The sequence below is a fragment of the Streptopelia decaocto genome, assembly GCF_964273445.1.
Source record: "Streptopelia decaocto genome assembly, chromosome: 10".
NCBI lineage: Eukaryota > Metazoa > Chordata > Aves > Columbiformes > Columbidae > Streptopelia > Streptopelia decaocto.
This window is the reverse complement of record NC_138665.1, coordinates 6654408-6668027: the sequence shown is the minus strand read 5'-3', so window position 1 is coordinate 6668027 and position 13620 is coordinate 6654408. Positions and strand designations below refer to the sequence as shown.

The following is a 13620-nucleotide window of genomic DNA, read 5'->3' as shown; positions in this document are numbered from 1 at the left end:
AAGGACATAACAAAGATGTGATATTGGGGAGAAAAGCTTAGTAATGGTAGTAAATATTTCTGTTAAAGCTGAAGGATGCTGGAGTAAATGGTCAGCTGTGCGATTTTTGGTACAGGTACTGTGAGGAAGGGTTGTTATCCTTTTTTCTGGTACTAAATGATTATTGTAACGTAATACATCGTAAACTAATTTATCAGAGAGTCAGATAATGAGTCTCAGCAATGTAATGAGAAGAAATAGTATTTATCATTTCCTGAGCTATTGCAGTTCAGAAATATGTCCTTATAATTTTATTTCAGCTTTTTTTTTTTTTTGCATAGCAATATGTAGAAAGACCTCGTAGGAGCAGTTGTGATTTAAATGAGAAGGAATCGGCAGCAAGGTGAGGTTTCATGGAAATGCAGACCGGGCTTTGGAGTGAAGGTTCGTCTGAGCAGGGTCTCCGTAATTTCCCCCTCACTTCTCGCTCTGAAATGCGCAGGAAGGGACGGGGACACGGGGGCGTCTCCCTTGAGTAGCAAAAATGAAGATCCTGGGGTTTTAGTCAAGAAAATGACAATAAAAACTGTCAGCGCCTTGGGAGACAAGAGCTGCTGCTTTGGCTTCAAATGGTGTGAAATACGGTTCAAAAATCTGGCAAATCTGCTGGATTGCATTGGGGAAAAATTGTGTTCTCCAAGGGAAATTAGCCTTTTTATGATTATTTCTAGAATTACTGAGTGTATATGACTACATGAATGCATATTTATAATGTGCACAGATACACTGAACTTGATCATCAGATTAGCATCTAAAAGGTATTTTTACTTAAAATATTAATGTAATTCTTCTAAAATATATTTTATTGGCTCTCAGTTTTATGTCTTACTATATATTGATTATATAGTTTTCAAATTTAGTCAAATGCATTCATACAAATACTGGTTTTAGTTTAACTCCTTGCAAAACTAGTAACTTTTAGGCTTGGAAATTTAATAAAATGCCCATAATGAGGGGATTTCTAACTGACCTTGGCAAATAAACTGCTGTATTTATGAAGAGAAATGAATCCTCTGCCATGATAATTTCTGCTTTAGTTTCACTAAAATTATCAGTTTGGGTTTTTTTTAAAAAAAAAAAAAAACTTGTGAAAGTTTAAATGTTATTGTATCACTTGGATGTTTTCCTTAGCCTGCAAAACGTAATTCATTAGCTTAAAACCTGTATCATTTCTGGACCAATTCATTAAGCTCTTTAACCTGAGTGTATTACTGAGTTTCTCTGTGAAAATCAGGATTTAAATTACATTTCTATTATTTGTGTCAGTATGTGTAGCAAAGAAACTGCTATAAATCTTAACCTGAAGTACCTCCACTATGGTCCAGGACTGTGATCTTGGCTTATTTGAAAGATGAATGCCTAGTGAAATATTCCATATGTTTGTATTGATTTTTTTTTTCTGTATATATAAGGATATTTATAACCTTGTATTAACAGAGTCACCATGAGAAATGTTTATTTCCTTCTTTAGAAGCCTGCTCAGCTATTTTTCTATAAAATGTTGGTCTTCGCCTTAATTTTTTTTTGGTGAAAAGTCGTGCCATAGATATTTTAACTTATCTGCAGATAGTTTACAGAATTTGCGTTGACTTGGCTTTAGTTAATTAATTTTTCCTCAAATTGTTCAAAATCGTTTTCTCTTCCAAATGCGTCTCAAGGTTGGTTTGCTTTCCTAATTTTTTTTTGTTCAGTTTTGGAAGATACCTTTGTATGCATGCTTTGCTAGGTCAGGTTTTTCCTCTGTAGTTTATTGTTTCTAGTTTAGAAAAACCTTTAATTGAAGGAAAAAATGAAGTAATGCTTGTACAAATGTATCTAGAATGGCCCAAACGGTCAGAGTAAAGGGCTATTTAGCATTGGTAAATTTGTCTACTAGACTCAAGGATATTTTTCTACGTCTGTCAAGTTTGGGACTATGGAGAAATGAAATAAAGGTTAACTAACTCCTTTTCCTATACAAAGTTCTCTGTTTCTGTATTTATTATTGCCTTGTAAAATTTCAGTCCTGGTCAAAGTGTCAATAATTTGGTTACTGTCCGAGCCGGCACCTTCACCTGCTGCGTCCCCGGGTCGGCACTTTTCACTCTATCGCCGGGCGATCGGAATCTCCAGCAAACGCAAATAAAATCATTTTCCAGGTAGAACTTGGAGATGGTTTGTATTTCCGCACAGGTTAAACAGGGCTGTGGGACTGTCCTTGTGCTGGGCCGCAGAGTCATTTGCCACCCAGCACATGGACTTAACAAGAAGAAAATATTGAATTGTAACCAACCTGCGGTTCTCAGCAGCCCACAGAGTTTTCTGTGTTTATAAAAACAGAAATCGGGACAAAACATCCTAGGTGAATTTTGCAGCAAACCTGTAAGAGAGACCCTGTACTGACTGCAGCTGGCCCTTGTACGGAGATTTTGTTGGTTTGGGCCATGTGGGAGAGACACAGCGCTGGGGCCATCAGGGACCTTTGGGGGACACAGATGCTGTGAGAGATCAACTGTTCATTGCGAGGAGTTTAGGAATGTCCTAAACTGGTTTGTTACGAGTTTACGGAGAGGCTTTTCAGAGTTTTCTCTAACTTGTAACCTTCTGTCCTTGGAAGTACTTCTAAAGTGTTCTCCCTTTCCCGAACATGAATTTATGTCTAATGAAAACAATTAACATACAACAATAACAGCTTAGACTAATTCAGGTGAACTGTCAATGCCTAAGTGTTTCCTGCTGGGTTTTTCTGGTTATTTTAAAGAGAAATGTGTGCCCTCCGTTCCTGTTAATCACAATACTCTTTCTGAGCACTTACTACCTTGAAAATCTCCAGAGCTAAATCCTGTTGCCTCTGACCTCAGCCGACAATCCACACCATTGGTTTGGCACACTCATTGAAATCTGGTGAAAATCGTTAGTGCTGATTGCGATTTGCTTTTTGAGCACATGTAGGTGGTGAAAATAAAACCAGAGCTGTCCAAAGAGCCCACAGCGCAGTATCACAACTATGGGAAAGACTTTAACATGATTTCAAGAGCAGGACCAGCCAGAAAATCACTGTAAGGAATCCCAGGTGAAGCGGCGTTGGTGGGCGGGTGCTGCCCTACCAGGCTGGGCCTGAGACCAGCCATGCGTCCAGGACAGGTTCCCTGGAACAAGGATAGCTAAACGAGGTTTAGCCTAATCCTGACTTCAGTCAAGGCTGGTTTTGTTCGCAGGCACTGCCAGCTGGCACTGTGGCCGTGTCTCCATGGATCGTGCAGAAACACCTGCGCTCACCTGGCTCTTCAGCTGCAGAGATTGATAAATAATAAAATCCTCAGTGTTCTGAAGTCAACTGAATTCTCGCAAAACTTGGAGCTGAGGCCACATCCAATTTCTGCAATGGTGGCTGCACAGGAGGAGGTAGGGGACAAAAAAAAAAAAAAAAAAGAGAAGTAGGAAACAGAAAACAGAAAAATAAATATGTAAATAAATAAATATGAACATTTAGTGACAAATTTGTAGGTGACACTGAACTTGGGTGTTTTGAAGAACAAAACCACGCCGAGCGGGGACGGTGACTGGAGCTGTATTGCCATCTGGTGGCGAAGAAGCCCAGTAAAGTGGGAAAAATGCCTTAAACTGCCCCCACATTTCATGTTTGAAAATAAGCAACTATTTACATTTAAATGAAAAATGTAATATTTAAATTAAAGAATCTGGCACTTAGAAATCAGGAGACAGATCAGACTGAAAGTGCAGCCTTAATTCTGCCCTTTGAGTTATGAAAATTCCACTAATGTGCATGGAAAGGAATAAAACTAGGAAGGTTTGACGTGGAGTTCTCTGTGCTTAATGACGCTTTCAGATTTGACTTTGGTTTTAACAAGATCATCTGCAGAAGTTGAACCAGAGCATTCAAGTAACCAAATCAGTTGTAAAGTTGTTTTTTTGTTTTTTGTTTTGTTTTGTTTTGTTGTTTTGTTAGTTCAGCTCTGGGCAGAAGTCATGACTAAATATCTGGTATTTTTGCCAAGCCAATGAAGAACATGCAAGTACGTTTCAGGAACATGGAATTGCCTGGGTTTGTTCAAACCTGGAGGAAAATTCAAGTGGAGCACCCAGGGACCTGCAGCCCGATGTGGAGCCTTCCAGCCCTTTTGCTTTCTTCCCTTTCTGAACATCATGTTTCTGCAAGAAATGCCTGTAAAAGATGCTGTCAAAAAGAAGATAAAATATTGTCTGAAGTCATCTGAGGAGTCCTGCTGTGGTGTATGAAGGTCTGAAAAATTCCATAACTGTTGGCTTCAGCCAGAAGGAGGTTTTTTCACCAGGAAAAAGGGGGTTTTCTGGTTATTCACTTGCAGTTGTCTGTGTTATTTCACTGGGGAAGAAAGGAGGAGGAAAGGGGAGGCTCTGTTTTCCTGCCAGGGAGATTTGAAAAATAACAGGCTTTATCTATTATTTTAGCTGGGGTTTTGGTCATTTTTCACTGAAAATCTGGAATAATCTTGGACTGTGTAAAATTTTTCACTGAAAAAAGCTCATTTGACATTATTTTAAAAAGAAAAATTCTCAGTAACTCCAGTCTCCCAACAGCCTCCTCCTCTTTCCTGTTTAATGCAAATTTTCAACTGCTGGTCTGTTACCTTCTCCTTCAGCAGGGTTTTGGGTACCGACCTCACGCTGCGGCGATGGTGAGGGGAAGGGATCACGCACTGACACTTGCTTGAGTCAGCACTGCTGTTTGGTCTGGAAGGTCTGAAAAACAAGAGCGCACTGTTATTACTTGGGCAGGAGCCCAACTGCATCATCTGCCCGCTCCGAGGGGAACCAGCGCGCAGGGGGATGGAGGAGCCAGGCAAAAAGCCGCGACTCCGGCAGCAGCATCACCAGATTCCATCTATCGCGTCCACGCAAATCAAAAACCAGGTGAACTTTCTCTCTGGCTCTGCTAGTTCCTTGTTTCTCCCATATCAATTAATTACTCAGGAAAACTGCGACACGCTATACGCACCACGCAGAAAGCGTGTGCTTGCTATTTACTGGGTGTCCCTGTGTCTCCGTGCTGTCCCCGCAGCAGCCGGGCTTTGCCATCCCCAGCACCCCTCCCCAGTTGCACTAATAGATGTTTTCCAGCTCTAAGGCAGGGAGCGATCCATGGGCAGAGCCATCCTGCACCCTGCAAAACCGCAAACAAAAATCCTGCAGCAGGGACGCATGGTCAGGTCGCTACTTGTGCCAGGGCTGAGCTGCTCCGTGGGTCAGGGACGGGTCCAGGGGGACGCCCTCCCAAAACACCTGCTTAATTTCAAATCAGAGGATGTTTTCTTTTCTCCTTAAACTAAGTTTGCTTCTGAATAATGCCCTATTTAAGAACTTTCTTACCAGTTTGAGGCTTATGCATTGGAGCAGTCTAGACAGGAGCAGGTGGTGGGAAGTCTCATGTGGACTTGTCTCATTTTCCCAGGTGACATTTGGTTCAGGAAGCCAAGGCCACAGCTGTGTCACAGGTGCTTCTTTCCCCTCCTTACTGAACAAGTGATGCTGGTGTGAGGTCGAGAGCAAGGCCAGCGGGGAAAAGGGGAGCAAAGGCTAAAAGCAAAGAGAATATATCGAATGCGGGAAAGAAAGGCAGCACAGAACAAAGTGTGAAAAGAGGTGAGAAGAGGTGGAGATCAAGGGTGGTGGAGAAGAACAAAAACCCCATGGAAGCTCTTGGAACAGAGGGGAGTTGAAAGTGAATTAAAAAAAGACAATGAGCACAAACACCCTCATCGCAGATGAACAGAGCCTTGAGTGGGAGAGTCACAACTGCACCAGGAGGCCACACCTGGGGAGAGCAGAGCCCTTGACATGGTACCCGAGAGCAGAAATGCACCGTCCTGTGCTGTGCACAGCGGCTGCGGCACCGCGCCCCACGGCTGCGCCCCACGGGACGGCAGGGAAATCTACCTGCGTTCAATGTTCTATTAATGCTTCCACTCTGTAACACTTGCAAAACCATTGCAACCAAAATCCCTCAGACCTTATTTCCAATAATAGGAAGTGAATGGCTCACTGTGATCTGAACTATAAACAGATTTCACGAATTCTGCCAGAAATTTAATATTGAATTATTTCTTTATGCCCACATGTCTTTCCTGGTTTTCTTAATTCTGCCAAATATTTAGCTCAGCAATCTCTTCTCTCAGCAACCCACACTCCTAGCTACATAATCCCATTTTTGGACCATTTTCTCAAATTTTGGCATTTTCCCAGAGCTGGCCAAACAAGCAAAACTGATCTGAGAGAACTAAAACAAATGAACATGTTCAGCTCTCGTTTGTGTTATTCGCGGCTCAGTCTGGGCTGCCAGGCGGCAGGATTTGGGTCTCACCAAGTCAGCCTGGGTGAGCTCCGTGCCCTGGCTGGCACAGGCGCTTGGCACAGGGTGGGCTTCTTAATTTTAATGCTTTCTGAGTTTCATTTCTTTAAAATATTAATTTATTTAAAATTTCTTCTCAGAAACCCCTGAGCGCTTGCTTAGAAAAGTCACTTATTGCTGCCATTGCTGCTATGAGCTCAACCGACACCTGCTATGATCTGTTTCTTCATCAAGAAACAGGATGAACACACATGACAATTTTCAGAGTATGTGCTGCTTATTGTCTGACACATTGAAAAAACAGTGATAAAATAAGCCTGGCTCAACAATCAGATAATAAACCCCCCTGATTTCATGCAAACATTCACAATGAAGTGTCTTATCGCCTTTGTATGTTATGTTTCAATTTTTTTCCGCCCTTTGAATCAACTTTCAGCTGAAGAAGCCATTTAAGATAATGGATATTCAATCATTTGCTGTAGCCGCTGGCTTGGGCGTCCTGCCATAGTGGGGAGGTGACAGAGCTGTTCCCTGAGGAGGTCCCAGCCTGGGGACAGGGATGGGGACAGGGACAGCCGGCATCGCCGACTGCTCGCTGCTCCCATGCTGCAGCAATGTGTTGATTCACTCTGTAATTGATTTGGGCAACACAAGGCATTCGGTTTCCAAGATACCACATCCTTCAGATATTTAAAAAATCAGAACCCTGGCAGTATATTATATTTGAATGTCGATGGATGATGTGTGTGTATTTATATACACACACTCATAGGCCTCTGTGTGAATTGAAAAGGGATAGATGGGCAGGGAAGCGTGGGTGGCCCCTGGTTGAGTCACCACACACTCCATGTCTCAGCGTGGCCTCGGTGGCTCTGCTGCCCTGGGCTTTGCACCACAGCTCTAATTAACACCCTGACCACACCAAGTTATTAAAGAACAACTTCTGATTTTTCTTAAAAAAATTAAAAGGCAGTGACCAGATTCCAGCTCAGCAAGGTACATGTTTGTTGCTGGTTTTGCGGTTCCCCTCCCGACCCCACGTTACTGAGCGGCTGCCACGTGCTACATGGGGATCGCTGCCTTTGGCTTCCTAAATAAAGGAAATGTCTCAAGAAAAGAGAGGAAATGGCCATGATCTCCGTCTGGCATTCCAGAAAAAAAAAAAAAAAGATGTTTAAATATTGGTTGGTTTCATTGAATATGATGAGACCCCAGAGCTGCACATACATCTTTGTGAGCTGTTTTTGTAGAGGAAGAGGGAAAGCTCTAAAGCAGGCAGGAGGGGAGGGGACACCCTGGCAGGCAGATGGGGACACATGGGTCACCTCATCTTGGCCTGGCCCTGTGGGCGTGAGGGGACGTGCTCGGAGGGGACGTGCTCAGAGGCAGAGCTCCCAACCTCCCTGCTCCAGGCGGCTGCAGCAAGAGCACTGTTCAGTTAAATCCTGAGCTCTGGCATGAGCCGCGCTGCGGCAACGCAGTTTTGCCTTGTCTTGAGGCCAAGACAAGGTGTAAAATATGTTAAGAACAGAGATAAAACAAAGGTTTGCGACCACCATGATTTGGATTTGACTTTTAAAAGCAGTATAATAATTATAAGCAAAAATTCAAATACAATCCATTAGAAAATCTCCTGCTCAAGAATTCTAAAGGCTTTTTTTACCTTTATCTATTAATAATGTTGGGTTACAGATTATATTCCATATGCTCAAAATTTTACACTGATGAGTATTTTTTCTAAAGGTGTTTCTTATTTCAAGGACAGAGATACTGAACTGGTTCAGCTCATGCCCTGAAAGAATGCGACTCACTCCAGCATTTTCTAGCCAAGATCAGACTTGATAACTTTAATTTACTTTTTTTTTTTTTTGGTGACTTCTTCAACTGATTAGTCATCTAAAATATAACCAAAGGCTTATAAATGTGTATTTCTTACTTGTAATAAAAGGAAGGATTGTATCCCTAAGGGTGTCTTGCAAGGACCATCCAGCTCTGGCGGAGTAGATGCTGTGCCGCACGGGTGGGAAGCAAAGCTGAGCATCTCCAGCTCACTCTCTGGCTGACATTGACCTTCCTCGGCTGCTGAGAGGTTTCTGCACGTGCTGCACCAGGATTACGATAACCCACGTGTACAAATGGAGCTCCCCGAGGAGTCTGAATCTCTCTGGAAATCTGAAGGACAAAGCAAAAAGGTTTTTGCAGCTCTCAGAAAGGGCTGCCAGCTGAAAGACGGACAGTCTGGAGGCAAAACAGCCGCTTCTGTAGAACTCAATGTGCTTAATAATTTTCAGTAGAACTGAGAAGAAATTAAAACACAAATTGAGAAGCGCTGTACTCTAATGGAGAGAAAACGGAAGGAAGATGTTTTTAGATAGAGGGTGGGATGAGAATAGAAACAAAGAAGGGCTGGGAGCTGCACTAGGGCTGATCAACCTCCTTGTCACCTGGGGGGCTAAGGACCCTGGGAAAAGCTCAAACCACAATTTCCTGCCCAGAAACATTTTGAGGTAGGAGGGACTGAGGTCCTTGGGGTGTGTGTCAATAGAAAATAACTCAGTCCATGTGAATATTTCAATATGCTGAAAAGAAAAAGCATTAACCGTTGTTTTGGCAGGTGCTTTTCAAAAGGAACCACCAGCCTGTGCAGATTAATCGCCCACGTTGGAGCCGCACTTGGGCGAGGAGCTGCCTGGTCACACTCAGCAGCCAAGGTGCTTTGTAGGTAAGCTCTCTTTTTTCCAGCTTTTTTTCCAATAATGAAATGTAGGCATCACTTTGACATGCCGACAGCATTAAAAAAGCACCCCCAGAGCCTCAAAACAACTTGAGGAGAAGCCAGAACTGCGGGGTTGAAGTTAAACAAACAAGCAGACAAACCAGGAACGACAATTTTCATTTCCCCTGAGCTTTCTGCAGATCTATCAGTGTGACATGAGGGGAGTCAGAAGGAAATACTGAGCACTCAATCCGACGTTTTATGGAGGAAAAAATCTTTCAGGAAGAAAATATTTGACGAAAAATATTCTCCTGTATAGGAAAATGATACAACATGTTTACCCCATTGAAATCCCATCTAACTTGGTAATGGGACTTGGGCACTGCAAGGGGCTGGGCTCACATAAGCATCAACCTTGCTCAAAAAAAATATCATTTCTTACTATTAAATGGGTCCACAGTTTTATATGTAGCTGTTAATATGGACAGAACCATCTCTGAGTAAAACATTTTCCATATACTAAGCTAAATAAGCAACATTAATAGCTGGATGTAAAATATCTGTAAAACCATAAAATACTTTATAACTGTCTAATAAAAACACATTAAGCAACGGGGACTTTGTCATAACACAAGAAATATGTTACTTCTGTTGCTGCAAGCTTAATAATTATGCTGAATCACCCATTGTTTGGTGATTCAAAATGTGGAAGGGTGTTTTGATTTAAATTTTTAAGAGTTCTCAGAGTTCATGTTCTTTAGAAAACCATGGCTGGAAGGCAGTTGTGGTGCTCTAAAATACACAATTTAGCACTAAATGCAAAGTTGCGGAGCTGCTCACCCAGGCACGTGCTGGCTAAAGCCCTCGTGGCTGAGCTCAGCGACTGTTTTAGCTTTCGTTTAACTTCCTTCTTTGAGTCAATTTGAACTTCAGCCCATTATCATCTGCCTCTGTTTATGTGCATTTATAGTTACTTTAAAATTTTTAAATTAATATTTCAATGTGAATAATTTAAAGTATTTTAATTCTGACTATCTTTTTCAATGGTTCCTATAATTACAAGGTACGTCATTCATTTTAGGTTTAAATATGCTTCCTTCCCACACAAACCCTACATTATTTCTTTTTTTCTTTCTATTGCTGTTAACATATTTTAAAAGTGAGTCTTATTATTCTCTCATATTAAGAAATCAGATCTTCCTCTTTTTTTAAGAGTCTTACTTTTTGCTGTCCTTCCCAAGATGGTACTAGATTGTGTTGGCTGCAGGAAAAACTATCAAGGGCTCCTCCTCCTCCTTTTATTAGATAAAGGTTGATGCTCAGAATTACAAGACTTTTTTAAAAAAACAGCACTGCATAAAAGTAGGGCTTTATGTTCCCAGCTATAAGATACACTCATGGCTCTAAACTCTTGGGTATTCAGCATCTGTCCATGTACGTGATGGGGTCAGGATCAGCTGAGCTACGGTTGTAGCTCAAAAGAGGGAAGACGCAAAACCAGCCCTAGAGCGTGGTCCAGGGGTCCAGCACAGAGTCTTGGACAGAGGGATTATTGGGGTAAAAAAGTCATTTCACACTGCTCAAGCAGGAGCAAGTCTGTTTACGAAGTTCTCCAGGCTTTAAAAAGAAACAGCACGGCCAGGTCATTGCTGTAGAATTTCATTTTGATGCATCCTTTGCCTTTTCCCCTTCCTGGGTGACAGCGGCGTTTCAGCAGGAGGATCCAGACCTGGCTCCTTGCTGCCGTCATCTTCGAAATCTTCTTATGGCAGCTATAGGGCTCAGTTCTGATATTTCTAAAGTTGGTGAAACCCCACTAACCGGTGAAATGTCGTAAACTTGTACCAGGCTGGAGCTGAGCTTTCGTAGCTTCATTAGGGTTTTCAAGGTACCACCTCCCAGCATTATTCTTGCTGTTAACAGAAGATGATTTGTTTACTCCGTAGTGGTCTGGTTTGCTGGGTAATAGCCGTTCTTTAAAAGTCTGACCTCATTCTATTAGATGCTTCCTCCATTGAGTGCTCCCATTTCTCACTGAAGCCAATACACAACATTTACTAAAAAAACCCCTCCCATTAAAGGTGGTGAGAATCTGCCTCTCAGATGGCTGGACTGTATTTTCTCCTTATCAGTAAGAAGTCTGTTCTTCTGTCATTTTTTACTGCTTTCATCTGTTCTGCCATGGCTACTGATCGATGCCTGTGACAGCTCATCATTAAAAGGAGAAGCAGCTCTTTCAGTGTCAAAGTAGCTTGTTGAAAACTCCTCATAATCGCTCATCCTCGTAGATTTACAGCAAATGAGAAAATAGTACAAAGAACTGGGAACAGTCGCAAGTAGTGTCCTTTCTTAACTTAGCATTCGGCTGCCCCGTGAGCGCTGGCTTGCACTAAAGCAGTAGAAAAAACAAGATAACAAAATGACTGAAAAGCATTTTGTGGCATTTCCCGGTATAAAAGATATGGTTTAAAGATAAATTGCCATTGTAATCACTGCTTCAGATTTGTCCAGGGAAAGTACAATGTGACTGGGAGAAATAGTTCTGCCTTTGCTGGTGCTGTGGTATCAGATTGAACAGTCAAGACTGAGCTTGGCGGAGGAGTTAATTAGAAAGATAAGTAACGAGCAGTTCGGAGTTACAGTACATAGAGATGCTGTATTCAATACATGTGTATTAACATGAGGCAGAGGGACAGTTCAGAGACAAAATTGCATCCTTCCTTAATCTTTTAAACAAAGCAGAATGTGACTGTAAAGGCTTCTCAGCCCGACACCCAGCCTAGCACAAAGTTTCAAATAAGTTCTAGCTACTTACCTGCTCATCTGCATGTAATACTGTTATTTGTCTAATTGTTTCTATTCTCGTATGTTTGGTAGGTAAAAATGCAGTAAAGCCATTATGCAGGAAAAGAAAAGGAAAGTAGTTGAGATGATTATTCTGTTATCAGTCATGACTAAGATGAAGAGAGATACACTAGCAAGACATTGTTCCTAAAATAGATCTCTTGCAAACAAGAAATGTCAGTCAAATGAGGTTTAAATTAAATTCCTGATAGCAATTACTTACAGAATGATCATGCTCCCATTGAAATTATTATGAATATTTTCACCATTTTTAATGGAAAAAAGAAGTTGGGCTTTGGTTAATGCTTCTGACATGTACTTCAGAACGTCCTCAGCTTTCACCATGTGCTTTTATCCTGCTGAACTCAAAGTCACACTGCCACAAAACGCACACGTGGCTGAACGGTGGCTTTAAGCAAGACTCTTTGCACGGGACAGTATGAAAATGAGTTTGGCTGAGAAACAGGCGCTCACAGGCAGTATTGAATGGCCACAAACAAGTGACCTCACTGGGAGGAGAAATGATGAAGTGCAGAAATGTGATGTGCATTCCAAATAAAGAACTGATGAGTCAAGTCGTGCCCCAATTGGAACAGAAGCAAAGTCAAGATGGCTTGAAAATAACCTTGCTCATAGTGGAGAAGAGACAGCCATCAATCCGAGTTGTGGTGACCCCCAGGAGGCAGAACAGTGGTGCGTTGGGCAGGCAGGCTGATTTCTCTTCCTCCTGAGCAGGGATTCTTTAAGTACGACTGCTGCAGCAATTATCTGAAGACCTAAACTAATATCACTGAAGTGGTATTCAGCAACCAGCTCGCTATTCCCACTAATGTACCTATTAGTCATGCAGTCAAGTCCTTTCGTTCCACAATAAGGAGTAAACAATTTCTAAATATATTAGTTCAAATCAGTACCTTTATGCTGCAAGACACAAACAGCTACCACTGAATTATTTCTGACAGATACTAAGTCCCTATATAATTTTCCAGGCTGAGACATTTTTCTAAGCATGGTTCAGTAGGAATTTAATTATAATCTTCCAAAAATGGGAAGAGTTTTCACCTGAGATGATTAGGACACTGTTTTGAGGCATGATACGTGGGCTCCTAGCTAAAGTTAGGAACCGGCAACATCTTTGGCTCTGTATCATTTCAGAAGCAACACCCTCTACTGTCACAAAAACTTCCTTGAAGATTGAGATCACGATCATTTGGGATGCAATTGATTCCTTAAGTGTTCATTATTGTTGATACATTTGCATATTGGAACATCATGAAGGTTTATTCTGTGCTCTGAGGCAAAATTCACTGTGAATTTCAGTTGAAATTTTCAGGCTTGGTTTCAGTTTCAAGGATTAAACAGGTTTGAAGATAAATAACAAAGCAAGTTTTGAAAAATACAGAAGTATGTGAGATTTGGATTTAAAAAAATAAATTAATAAACAATCCATTGTTTGTGGTAGATTTGCCATCTGTTGGTGTATGCACACTGCTGCAGTAACTTATTTCAGTATTTAATTACTTTTTCTAACCTGTATTTGGCCCACTTAGCCTTAGGAGTTTATATGAGAAATACAGTTGCTGAAGTTCTCTTTGGTAGTCTTTGGGAAAGAGCTGCATTACCAAAGAAATTCTTGTTGATGAGTAGTTAGAATGAGGTTTGGTAAAGCTGGGCCTTTGGTTTTTTCATGGTA

General features: G+C 41.6%; 1 long non-coding RNA gene across 1 annotated transcript; it reads left to right on the top strand.

The window, feature by feature from the left end:
• The first annotated feature begins 4184 nt into the window (after window positions 1-4184).
• Window positions 4185-9069, top strand: LOC309444302. The gene is made up of 3 exons (XR_014184986.1): window positions 4185-4280; window positions 4662-4932; window positions 8982-9069. It is a non-coding gene; the product is annotated as an uncharacterized lncRNA (long non-coding RNA).
• The last annotated feature ends 4551 nt before the right edge of the window (window positions 9070-13620 follow it).